Consider the following 13,973-nt stretch of genomic DNA (forward strand, 5'->3'; position numbering starts at 1 on the left):
TGAGACAGAGAGCTAGACGGATAGACAGGGAGCTTGACAGACAGACAAATAGACAGACAGAAATGTTTGTGTACCAGCAAAAACAAAGGGAGGGCGATGGTCATCTAATATTTCCTTATCAGCTCTACCCTCGTTTATGCTCATTAAAGTCAGCTCTTATCAGATGTTATCTCCCCTTATCTTGTCACTGTCATGGGGTGGACTTTTTTTTTTCTTGCTTCAAGGGAACAATATTATTACATCTTCTTCTTCTTCTTCTTCTTCTTCTTCTTCTTCTTCTTCTTCTTCTTCTTCTTCTTCTTCTTCTTCTTCTTCTTCTTCCTCCTCCTCCTCCTCCTCCTCCTCCTCCTCCTCCTCCTCTTCCTCTTCCTCTTCCTCTTCCTCCCTCTTCCTCCCTCTTCTCCCTCTTCCTCCTCCTCTTCTCCTCCTCCTCTTCCTCCTCCTCTTCCTCCTCCTCTTCTTCCTCCTCCTCTTCCTCTTCTTCCTCCTCCTCCTCTTCCTCTTCTTCCTCCTCCTCCTCTTCCTCCTCCTCCTCCTCCTCTTCCTCCCCCTCCTCCTCCTCTTCCTCTTCCTCCTCTTCCTCCTCCTCCTCCTCCTCCTCCTCCTCCTCCTCCCCCTCCTCCTCCTCTTCCTCCTCCTCCTCTTCCTCCTCCTCCTCTTCCTCCCCTCCTCCTCCTCCTCTTCCTCCCCCCTCCTCCTCCTCCTCCTCTTCCTTCCCTCCTCCTCCTCCTCCTCCTCCTCTTCCTCCCCTCCTCCTCCTCCATTGCTTTTGGTCTCAAACTCCTCCAAATCATGAAACTGATCTTCACTGACACTTCCATTTGTGTTAGAGCATCACTTGGGAAGAGAAGAGTCCCAGATTTGCTGGGGAATCACATATTTCTTACCGCTAGACATGCTGAAAAAGGACAACTGAAATGGCATTCCCACAATGCACCACTGGCTCCTCGATTTTTTTTATATGGTGCACACTGACCATGGAGACCCATTTTAATACTACTGATTGCAAAAAGGATTTAGGAGTTCTGGTTAGCAGTAACCTAAAACCAAGACAACAGTGCATTAGTGTTTGCAATAAAGCTAACAGAATTCTTGGCTTCATATCTAGAAGTATAAATAATAGAAGTCCTCAGGTTGTTCTTCAACTCTATATATCATTGGTTAGGCCTCATTTAGACTATGCTGCTCAGTTCTGGTCACCGTATTACAGAATGGATATAAATGCTCTGGAAAACGTACAAAGGAGGATGACAAAGATGATCCCATATATCAGAAATCTTCCCTATGAGGATAGACTGAAGGCCCTGAATCTGCACTCTCTCGAAAGGCGTAGAATTAGGGGGGATATGATCGAGGTGTATAAATGGAAAACAGAAATAAATAAAGGGGATGTAAATAGTGTGCTGAAAATTTCCAGCCAAGACAGGACCCGCAGCAATGGTTTCAAGTTGGAAAAATTCAGATTCAGGAAGGATGTAGGAAAGTACTGGTTTGGTAATAGAGTTGTGGATGAGTGGAACAAACTCCCGAGTACAGTTATTGAGGCTAAAACGTTGTGTAGTTTTAAAAATAGGTTAGATAAATACATGATTGGGTGTGGGTGGGTGTGAGTTGGACCTGACTAGCTTGTGCTGCTGGGTCTGGTACAGTGCTCCATCCTTGAGTGGGGATGACCAGACTGGGTGGGTCATTGGGATAATCCGGTGGTGAGTCATTGGTCTAATCCGGGGGGGAGGGAATGGACCTGCTCCGCATGGGTCAGTAGGCCTGTTGCAGTGTTCCTTCTTTCTTATGTTCTTATGTTCCGGACGGTCACCGAAACACGAGTTTTTCATGAAACTCGAGGCCAAATTTTTCCAAAAAAAAACTCGCCAAAGGTCAAATTTCACGAAAGTCGAGGCTGCCGAAACTCGAGGGTCCTCTGTATACATTTCCCTTTGGAGAAATGAATGGTACATGCAAACTAAACAATAATTAATTGCCAATTACCTTTATTATTGAGATGTTGATGAATGATGTTCCAGCAGCAGGGGAGATTCTATTGTTTGGAAGGGAAATCCCCTTCCATAAAGACTTCATGTACCAAATTCTTTGCTGGGGTTACCTCCCTTCTTGGTTTTTTAATGCCACTAGGACCAGCTTGAGAATCACTGGATCCCTGTTGGACAAAATATCTGTCCAGAGAGCTCTGTTTCTCACATGCCCTTAGGATTTCCCTAAAATGGGACTCAAGAGTGTCATTGTACATGTTGCCAATACGGTTTGCAACAGCTGTGATAGGATAAAATTCGTCCATAAATGCTTGCACCTTTGTAAACATTGTACACATTTCCTTAATCCTTGACGAAGGCAACTTTCTCCATCTCTCTTCCTCCTGCTCTGAAGCACATTGCTGAGCTGTGATCTGTTGCTGTTGCGCCTCAAGCTCTTGCAGCTCTGCAATGGTTAGTTCATTGTCGTTCTGCACTAACTCTTCCACATCCATGTCACAATCCTCCAACCCCATGGACTTCCTCAATGACACAATTGATTCCACAACTAGCATAGGCTCTTGAGGGTTAGCCACAAACCCTTCAAAATCCCTCTCTTGTACACATTGTGGCCACAGTTTTCTCCAAGCAGAGTTCAAAGTCCTGCAAGTCACTCCCTCCCAATCCTTACCTGTAAGGTTTATGCAACTGAGGATATTGAAGTTGTCTTACCAAAACTCTCTTAGGGTCAATTGAGTGTCTGACGTCACTTCAGAGCACTTTTGAAACACTCCTTTTGTGTAGAGTTTTTTAAAGTTTGAAATGACCTGCTGGTCCATGGGCTGGAGGAGAAAAGTTGTATTAGGAGGCAAAAATTTAACTTTTCTGAAGCTAAACTCCCGTGCAATTTGTTCTTGCAAATCGTGAGGATGAGCAGGAGGATTCATTGTCCATTATCAGGAGGCACTTGAGTGACAGTTTCTTTTCCAGGAGGTAATTTTTCACTGTAGGGTCAAACACACCATAAAACCAGTCCAGGAAAATTTCCTTAGTGACTCATGCCTTACTGTTTGATCTCTACATCACACACAAATTACCCTTGACGATATTGTTTTTCTTGAACACTCTGGGAGTGTCAGAGTGATACATGAGCAAAGGTTTCACTTTGTAATCACCACTAGCATTACTGTGTAACATAAGTGTGAGCCTGTCTTTCATAGGCTTCTGTCCTGGGAGTGCTTTTTCATCCTGAGTAATGTAGGTCCTGTTTGGCATTTTCTTCCAAAACAGGCCTGTTTCATCACAATTAAACACTTGTTCAGGTTTTAAGTTTTCAGTCTCAATGTACTTCTTAGAGTCCTGCACATATTTTTCAGCCGCTTTTTTGTGTGAACTGGCAGCCTCACCATGCCTTATCACACTGTGTTTACCACTATGATTCTTAAATCTCTCAAACCAGCCTTTGCTGGCCTTAAATTCACCAGTATCATCACTATTTGGAGGCATTTTCTTAATGAAATCATCATGCAACTGCCTTGCCTTTTCACATATTATTGACTGAGAAACACTATCTCCTGATAATTGTTTTTTATTTATCCACACCAACAACAGTCTCTCCACCTCTTCAATTATTTGCAACCTCTGTTTTGAAAACATACTTGCACCTTTCACAACAACAGCTTCTTTGATTGTGTTTCTGTTAGCCATGGTAGTAGTGATGGTTGAATGGGGTTTGTTTCATAGCCTTTCCAACTCAGACATGCACACTCCACTTTCATATTTTTCAATGATCTCTTTTTTCATTTCCATTGTAATTCTCACCCTTTTTACCACAGGCTTGGCACTAGAAGCTTTCTTGGGGCCCATGGTGGCTTATTTAGCAGTTACAAGCTCTAAAAACACTGGAAGAATATAAAATATATTACAGGTACATGTGGGATTGACTGAAATGACTTGTAAACACTTGCGGTGCATGGAGTCTTGGAGTGGCTGGGCCCGCTCAGGTCGCGCTCTGGCCACATAGACACATCCAGGACGAAAGACGTTAAACAAGTTTTTCGGCATTGGTAGAGTCAAATTTTTGATGCCAAAGAGCGCCGTTGGTCAATTTTGGCATTAGTCGATGCCACTCTTGTTTGAGGGTCCACTGTTCATATGGATTTTATATTTATAGTCTCAGTTTCTTGGCCTCATTTGATACAATGGAAAATATTTTGTAGAATTAGAGGTTTCTGTAAGCTAAATTTCATTTCACTCGGGTTTGAGAGATTGAGATGGAGGATGATTGTCAATCATTTGCAGACTAAAAGTAGCTTGGAATTAAGTTCAAAGTAGTGGAAATGTCCAATTTTTCCCAATCTTCAAGAGTAAACAAATCATGTTGTGCGTCCAATACGCTTGCAACTGGCTGGTTTAATATGAGGTCATGAATGGGTTGATATTAGTCAATAGTCAATTTTATTTCTTTGCAACTTAATACATTGAGATTATGTACAGTGGAACCTCAAATTTTGAACTTAATCCGTTCCAGAAGCTAGTTCAAAATTCGAAAAGTTTGAAAAGCGAAGCAATATTTTCCATAAGAAATAATGGAAATACAATTAATCCATTCCAGAAACCCAAAAATGTTTACAAAAAAAAAAATGCATTTTATAGAGATTAATTATAGTTTTATATACACACAACAAATATAGTGTACAATTATGTATGTATTAAGAAATTAAAATAAACGTGTAAAATAACATTTTTACTTGCCTTTATTGAAGACTGGTGATGGCATCTGGAAGCCAAGGAGGAGGAGAGAGGGAGTTGGGGTTAGTGTTTGGAAGGGGAATCCCCCTCCATAAGGACTTTAGGTATCAAAGCCATTTCTGGGGTTACTTCCCTTCTCTGTCTTTTAATGCCACTAGGACCAGCTTGAGAGTCACTGGACCCCTGTCTCACAAAATAACTGTCTTCAGTCCTCTGTTTCTGGAACGTCTTTAAGATTTCCCTAAAATGGGACATGGTTCTGTCACTGAACTTGTTGCAAAGATGTCTTGTTTCAGCTTCCTCAGGGTGGTACTTCTCCACAAACATTTGGACATCATTCCACTTGGCGAAATCTCCTTAATTTTCAAATCGGCATGCAATTTCCTTGCCTTTTCACAAATAATCGTCTCTGAAACACTATCACCTGCCATTTCTTTATCCTTGATCCACACCAGCAACAACTTCTCAACCTGATCGATTGTCTGTGGTCTTTTTTTGGTTAGCATGTTAACACATTTTGCAACATCAGCTTCCTTGATTTGTTCTTTCTTTGCCAGGATAGAAACGATGGTCGATTTGTTTTTCCCATACATCTTAGCAAGCACAACAAGTTTCACACCACTCTAATGCTTCTCCATTATTTCCTTTTTCACATCTATGGTGTTTCTCACTTTCTTTACCATGGGGTACCACTAGCAAGTTTCTTTGGGCCCATGGTAGCTTATTTCACGGTCCCACAAGCAATGAATTAATCATAAAATGTTTGAATGAGAGTGCAGGTTAGTGTTCACTTATGCATCAACAAAACCAGACTGGTTCATGGCGCCTGCATGGGGACGTGGACAGAGTGGGCTGGCGGACAGGTCCGGTACCCGGCAGTTCAAAAATAGGGACGAGTTCAATATTAGGGTCAAAATTGGTTCGAAAAGCAGTCAATTTTCGAAGTTTTTGATAAGCGATACATTTGATATTTGAGGTTTCACTGTAATTACAGTAATGTGTTGCAGTACAAAGAGAGCCACTATCATGCCTAGGCATTATGGGCAGACTTAATTTAATGGCTTACAGACTACTTAATACTTAAGAAATTTATTGTAGTTTAAGTTGTACAGTAGTTTCAATAGTACAATTATTATAATTATACAGTTGTATGAATTAGAGCAAATCTTTTTTGTGTGTGAATAAAAATTTGAAATGAAAAGCAAGCATATTCAAAGAAGTTCCTGGAGAGGTGACGAATGAACAGAGAAAATGTTATTTTAGTGTCAGGAATGTCTTTCATTATTTATTCTGGACCCTATTTTGAAAATGGTTTTTCTTGAATTTTCTGTGAGATTTGAAAAATTAGTATTTTCTGATCACTTTATTGAGTAGTTGAAATAGGTAAATGGGCAGTTTCTTGTACTCAATCAATAGAATGAAAGGAATTCTAACGTCATAGCTATGAATTTGGTCGACTGGAAAGCTGGACCTCTTCAAGGGGGGCTCCTTGTCGTGGGGAAGAGGCTCTTGGTCTGAGGAATTAGACCTGTTGGTCTCCTTCCTCAGACCAAACCTAATTACCCCACAATCCCCCCTTCCCCATCCCATCCTCCCCATCCTCTCCTTTTTCCTTTCCTCCTCCTCCTCCCCACCCCTCCCTTTTACCAATCCTCTTTTTGGCCTCTGGGATTTTTCCCTCAGGCGCGCTGGTTCCTAGGTGGGGGAAATGGTACCGGGGTCCATCCCATTCCATTTAGGCTCTTGGCGGTGGCGTAGTTTGCCATGGAATCTGGATCACATGGGGATGTCCCAATCCCTCTCCTGCATCCCGGAGGGTGGCTTTGGGTGTCTTTCGGGCGACAGGTATATCTCTGGAAGCCACCTTTCAGATTCCAGGGGTGGTAGGCCGAAGGAGGTATGCTTTGTGGTGGATATCCAGCTGCCCTCTCTTTTGTAAACCGAGGTAGCTCGGCAGATGTGAGGTTGCTATCCCAAATTGCTGGTTTACTGGCATGAAGGGTAGGGTATGGCACGGGTTCCATGTGCTACTTGCAGTGCTGAGGTCCTCTTGGGCGCGGAGGGAGATTTCTGGCCCTTTCATTCCTCCTAGGAACTATCCCTCCCCGGTCCCCTCTATTTATATTCTTTTTTTTATTTTTATTTTCTTTTCTTCTTTCTTTTTTTTCTTAAAAACAAAAAGAAAGAAGTAACCTAACCATGGAGTCCCACATCCATGCCCCTGGGCCCCTTATTGTTACCACTCCCCATTCTGACTTCACCTCGTCTTCTGGCCACTCTTTGGACACTCCTAAGGCCCCTGTACCTCTTGCTGGTGCTGTTTCATCACCCGCTTCAGATGCCAGGGTTTCGACTGACTCCTTCGATTTGTCTGACCTCCGCTCTCCTTTGACTATGCTTCCGGCCTCTCCCTCTACTGTGCGGCAATTTTCAAATTGCCAGCCCGTCCCACATCGGACCAATGCTGGTCCCGCTTCTAAACACCAACGACAATCTCCTGATGATGTTATTTTGTTACCTTCCCATTTTCCTTGGAAAAGACCGACACATCATGCACTCCCTCTCCACACTCAGTTTCAGATCACAAAGTGGACTAAATTCTTTACTTTAAGACTGACTTCTTCTACTGGCTATCTTTCTGACCTTAGTATTGGCAAAGTGCTCCTGCACCATATTAGTAGAGATATTTCCTTTCATGCTCTTAAGAGTGGTACGCGCATCATCACAGTCCAGAATTCTACCCAAGCTCATGATCTCTCTCTTCTTTCACATATCGATACTATTCCTATCACTATCGAAAAACATCATTCCCTCAATTCTTGTAGTGGTACTGTTATTCTCCCCCATACCATAGTCCCACAGAATTTCCAGACATGTGGCGATGACATTCTCGAACAGCTGGAACTCCAAGATCTCCCATTTCTCAAGGTAGACACTTATGTTCTTCCCACCCGCGGGCGAAGACGATACCCTTGTAATGTGGCTCGTTTAACTTTTGACAGCCGTGAACTCCCATCCTCTGTTTATGTAGCAGGACATCAGTTACAAGTTCGGAAAGTGATCCCTACACCGCAACAGTGTAGAAATTGCTGGCGATTTGGCCACCCAGCAAAATATTGCAGATCTATTGCTGAATGCCCAGTCTGTAGTGCCGATGACCATTCTAACACTTCTTGCAGTCGACCTCCCTCTTGCCTTAATTGTCATGAGGCTCACCCTAAGTACTCTCACCATTGCCAGGTCTACTTAAATGAGCAGGAAATTCGTTGCCTCAAAGAGGCAGAAGGTTTCTCTTATGCTATGGCAGTTTCTCATCTCCGCCTCCAAGGGAGACTACCCCAGGTTTCTTATTCTCGTGTTTCAAAACATTCCCCCACTTCTGGGGTCCCATCTTCTGCAGCCTCCTCTGTGGTTGCCACTCCCATAGTTACTCCTTTATCTAATCCTTTTGCTGTCCTGGGCTCAGATGTCCCTACTTCAACACCTCAGTCTGTCCTCACTTCTTCGTGTTCTCCCTCACAAACCCCAGAATCGAGAAGACCTTGTACGACACCTCCTCGCAATCGTCCTTCTAGTTCTCAGAAGTCCAAAAAATCTCCTTTAAACCCTATTTCCCTTCATCCACCTCCACATTTTACCTTCCCGGTCTCTGTACCTGGGTCTTCCCCTTTAACTGCCTCTGTTACAAGTGTGGAGGTTCATCCTCCTCCTCATACTGTGCCTTCCTCCCCTGTTCCCTCCCAAGTTTCTTCCTCTTCTGCCACCTCCCAGGTTTCTGCCTCTTCTGTCCCCTCCCACACTTCTCCAGTTCCCTCCACCCTTTTGCCCCCTCCCCACCTTGGTACAGTCCATTACAGTTCTGATCTTTACTCCAACTCCTCCTCCTTCCATCTCCGATATTGTCTCCCATACAACGTCTCTGAACTCCGAAACACTTGAAGCAATCTCTGAATATATTGCAGAGACCAAACCATCAATGGACACTGATCCACCCTCTGTTCCTTCTCTTTCCTCTTCTCCATCAGCGCAACTCCTTTCTTCACAGCACACCGTTACTTCGCTGCTTGAATGTTGTCCGCTGCCACTGCATGTGGACTTTTCTAACCCCTATAGTCCATAGGTACCCTTACGTGTGGATTTCAGGTATCTTTATCGTTGCCAATCATGGCCTATTTACAGTGAAATATACGCGGCCTCAAGGGTAATTGGGGTGAGCTTCAGATGTTGCTCTTCCAGTTTTCCCCTGTTGGTGTTTGCTAACAGTAACCAAAATTACACTCTGCCATTATCTATCCCATCTCAGGCTATAATTTATTGTATTCCTCAGATCCTTTTCCAGATGGGACCTTTAATGAAAGTGCCCTTCTTCTATGCACTGATATTCCGTACCATCAGCTATTTGTTCGTACTTCACTGCATTACACAGCAGCCTATATTCACTTGCATAGGTGGTATACACTCTGTTCTTTATATCTCTCTCCTTCTCGGGCATTATCTGTCCTGGATACTGCCTTTCTTGTTTCGTCATTACCACCACCACTTCTGTTACTTAGCGAATTTAATGCTCATCATTTCCTCTGGGGGGTCTCACTGTGATTCCTGTGGCATTCAGTTGGAGGCTTTTCTTGCTGCCCACCCCCTCCATGTTTTAAATACATGTACTCACACCCATTTTGATCCTTGGACTCACACTCTCTCTTGCATCGATCTCTCAGTCTGCTCTTCCTCCACCGCATTAGACTTCACCTGGTCTGTTATCCTGGATTTACATGACAGCAATCATTTCCCAATCATTCTTACTTCCCCTTCATATTCACCACCTCTTCGTAACCCACTCTGGCAATTTGATCAGGCAAATTGGAACCTTTACTTGCAACTGACTGTTTTTAGTGAGGTTCCTGCTTTGTCCTCCATTGAGGAGCTTTTACACCTCTCCTCGTCCTCCTTTTTAACTGCAGCTTCTCATTCTATATCCCAAAGTTCGGGCAGGGATTCTCAGAAATGCGTGCCTTGGTGGTCTCCTGCTTGTGCTCGTGCAGTGCGTTTGAAGCACTCTGTGTGGGGCAGGTACAGGTACAATAGAACTATGGAGAAACTTCTTAATTTTAAGCAGAACCGTGCGATCACTCGCCGTGCCATCCGTGATGCTAAACGCACTTGCTGGTGAGATTATGTCTCCACCATCATCTCTGCTTCCTCTATGAGTGTAGTCTGGAAAAAAGTACAAACATTGAGTGGTAAATATTCTCCTGACCCGGCTACTGTTCTGCGGGTTGCCGGTGTTGATATAGCAAACCCACTAGATGTTGCCAATGAAATTAGCAATCATCTGGTCCGTATTTCTCAGGGGCACCATCTATGCCCCTCGTTTCTTTCCTCAAAGTCTGCCAGAGAATTAGCACCCTTGGACTTTTCTTCTCTCAGAGAAGAACAGTATAATGTGCCTTTTACACTTCAGGAACTGGAGGCAACACTCTCAGCTTGCTGATCTTCAGCAGCTGGGCCTGACGACATTCATATTTGTATGCTACAACATTTACGTCAGTCAGCCCTTGCAGTCCTATTACGCCTTTTCAACCTTATTTGGTCACAAGGAGTTCGTCCACAGCTGTGGAAATCTGCCATTGTTCTCCCTTTCCTCAAACCGGGTACTACGGGACATGAAGCCTCCCACTATCATCCCATTGCTCTTACCAGTGCAGTTTGCAAAGTGATGAAATGCCTGGTAAATAGATGTTTAGTGTGGTATTTAGAGACACATAACAGTCTCCCCACTCATCAATATGGCTTTCGTAAGGGCAGTTCTACCATAGACCCCTCACTACGCTTGGATACATATATTCGTAATGCCTTTGCGAATAACGACTTAGTTATTGCCATACTTTTTTGACCTTGAGAAGGCATATGACACAACTTGGAGGTATAATATTTTAGCCCAAGCCCACTCCTTAGGCCTCCGAGGCAATCTACCATCCTTCCTTCAGACCTTTTTAACTGACAGACATTTCCGTGTTCGGGTTAATAATGTGCTCTCTCCAGACTTTATTCAAGCAGAAGGTGCCCCCCAGGGATGTGTTCTGAGCACAACACTTTTTCTCCTTGCTATAAATGATTTGGCCTCTTGTCTTCCATCCAATATTTGGTCATCACTCTATGTTGATGACTTCGCTATTGCCTGTGCAGGCGCTGACTGTCACCTTATAATAATTTCTCTCCAGCATGCGGTTGACCATGTTTCCAATTGGGCCACCACACATGGGTTTAAATTTTCCAGTACCAAAACTCACCAAATTACTTTCACTAGACGCTCTGTCATCTCCGATCATCCTTTGTACCTCTATGGCTCCCCTATCCCTGAACGTGATACAGTCAGGTTTCGGGGCCTCCTCTTTGACCGTAGGTTATCCTGGAAACCTCACATTACCTCTCTGAAGGCAATTTGTCACAGCCGGCTGAACCTTCTTAAAACCCTTGCTCATCTTTTATAGGGAGCTGATCATCGAACTCTCCTTCGCCTACATTCCACCCTCATTTTATTGAAACTTGATTATGGTGACCAGATCTATTCAGCGGCCTCTCCTGCTACTCTCTCTAGCCTTAACTCCAATCATCACCAAGGATTATGTTTATGCCTTGGTGCTTTTCGCTCTTCCCCTGTTGAGAGCCTCTATGCAGAAGCGAACGTTCCATCTTTATCTGATCGCCGTGATGCCCATTGCCTTCGCTACTATGTACGCTCTCATGATCTCCGCAATCCTTCCATTTATAGAATGGTCATCGATATTAATAGACATTCTTTATTTGTTCGCCGCCTCTGTTTGCTCCATCTCTTCTCTCTTCGCCTACATCCGCTCTTGTCTTCTCTTCAATTACCACCTTTCTATGTTCTTGTAGCATCTCACTTTTTCCTAACTCCCTGGGAAGTTCCAGCTGTTTGAGTCTGTTCTTTCTCTCTCCCTTGCTCGAAAGCCCAACTGTCTACGGTAGCTTCCCGCTCTCTTTTTCTTGACCACTTCCACTCCCATTCTCATGCTATTGCGGTGTACATAGATGGCTCTAAGCCTTCTGACTATGTCGGATTCGCAGCAGTGTTTCTGGATAGCATCTTACGAGGGCATTTACTATCTTCGGCTAGTATTTTTACTGCTGAATTGTATGCCATTCTTGCAGCACTTATCCGTATTGCATCTATGCCTGTGTCATCATTTGTGATTGTCTCTGACTCCCTTAGTGCTTTACAGGCTATACAGAAATTTGATACACCTCACCCCTTAGTCCTCCGTATCCAACTTTGGCTACACCTCATCTTTACAAAGCATAAAGATATTGTTTTTTGTTGGGTCCCTGGTCATGTTGACGTACAGGGCAATGAACAGGCAGACACTGCTGCGCAGTCAGCAGTACATGACCTACCAGTTTCATATAGAGGTATTCCATTTACAGACTATTTTGCTGCAATAGCTACCCACCTTCACACGCATTGGCAACAACGTTGGTCTACTCTGCTTGGTAACAAACTTCAATCTATTAAACCGAGTATAGATTTCTGGCCGTCTTCTTGTCACCAGTGTGGAGGTTGGGAGACTACTCTCTCCCGTCTTCACATTGGCCATACTCGTCTTACTCATGGATATCTCATGGAGAGGCGCCCTGCTCCTCTCTGTGAGAATTGTCAGGTTCCATTATAGGTCAGCCACATTCTGTTAGACTGCCCACTTTATCAACTAGCACGCAGTATTTACCTCCGTCGTCGTCTTCGCTCCGCTGCTCTCTCTTTACCTTCCCTTCTCGTTGATGGACCCACCTTTCATCCGGACTCTCTCATTGACTTTTTGACAACAATTGACTTACTTCACAAACTCTGATGATACCTTCAGTCCTTTCAACCTCAATCCCTTGCTGCCCTTTACGCCCGCACTATCCCCTGCCCTGCTGTTTTCTGTAACCTACTGATCATCCCTCCCCCCTACTGCCGCCCAATACCCTCGCTTCCTTCCCTACCCTGCAGCGCTGTATAGCCCTTGTGGCTTAGCGCTTCTTTTGGATTATAATAATAATATAATAATAATGGAAAGCTGGAATTGGCCTAAATTAGGGCTGAAAAGAGGCGAAATCACTGATAAGTAAATATAGCATGACTACTAAATTTGTGAGAGCGTAATTCCAAAAGTTTTCTATCAAATTTTACGCTTTTGGTTTCATTACCTTTAGAAATAGATTCTGCATCATTTCGTAAGTAAATTTTTTTTTTTTTTTTTTTTTTTGAAAAATCTTCAACCATGAGAGCAGGTTTGAGAGCAGGGGTCACAACCTTTCCTAACCCTACCTCTTTCACACACCTACAACACAATAGTCTCTGACCTTCGTTTATTCCTTCTTTACATAATTCATCCTGCAGTGCTCTAAGACCTTTTCAGGTTTAGCACCTTGATTATATTACTGCTTCTCCTCACTCAACAACAGAGTTACGTTCCTAAGACCACGTTGGTAAACAAATTTATCGCTAAGTGAGGTGCATAATATAATGATAGTGGGTTTGTGTCAGCCATGTTTGATATTGTTTTAATGTCACCTTTGCACCATTCATTACATTTCTGGTATATTTTTAAATGTTTATATAGTAGTGTACTGTATATTGTAATAAGCAGAATAGAGGAAATCAACTCTAATATATATTATTTAGGTATGCATACTGGTCAGAGAGTTCATTGTAAGTCCAAGTCGTCGGTAAACGAGTACATCACTAAGTGAGGAGAGGCTGTATTAATATTATTATACTCAAAGAATATAATAAAAATTAAAGATGTTTTTGTTGAAGTCATATTGTTTACTCAATTATTAGTTAACATAATTATTATACACAACTTGTGATTTATCTTGAAGATCTTTACAGATAAACATATAAGTGACAATTTTATTTAGTGAAGCATATGACAATAGCGAAAAAAATCTTTTTTAGTTAAGTATGTTGTGTTGCTAATTGAGGAATATTGTACTATACTGACTTATGTTTCTGTTGCAGACATATTTTGTGTAAGACTACCAGGTTGTGTCTTGCCAGACACTATATCTTCAGTACTTCAAGAAGCACCAGTGTAAGACTACCAGGTTGTGTCTTGCCAGACACTATATCTTCAGTACTTCAAGAAGCACCAGTGTAAGACTACCAGGTTGTGTCTTGCCAGACACTATATCTTCAGTACTTCAAGAAGCACCAGTGTAAGACTACCAGGTTGTGTCTTGCCAGACACT

The 13,973-nt window shown here is 43.1% G+C and overlaps 1 long non-coding RNA gene across 1 annotated transcript in view; it reads right to left on the reverse strand.

Moving 5' to 3' along the window:
* LOC138855485 (uncharacterized) overlaps positions 1–13,973 on the reverse strand; it is a 562,399-nt gene that overhangs the window by 236,414 nt on the left and 312,012 nt on the right. The window lies entirely within an intron of this gene.

The sequence above is a fragment of the Cherax quadricarinatus genome, chromosome 96, assembly GCF_038502225.1.
Source record: "Cherax quadricarinatus isolate ZL_2023a chromosome 96, ASM3850222v1, whole genome shotgun sequence".
Classification (NCBI taxonomy): domain Eukaryota; kingdom Metazoa; phylum Arthropoda; class Malacostraca; order Decapoda; family Parastacidae; genus Cherax; species Cherax quadricarinatus.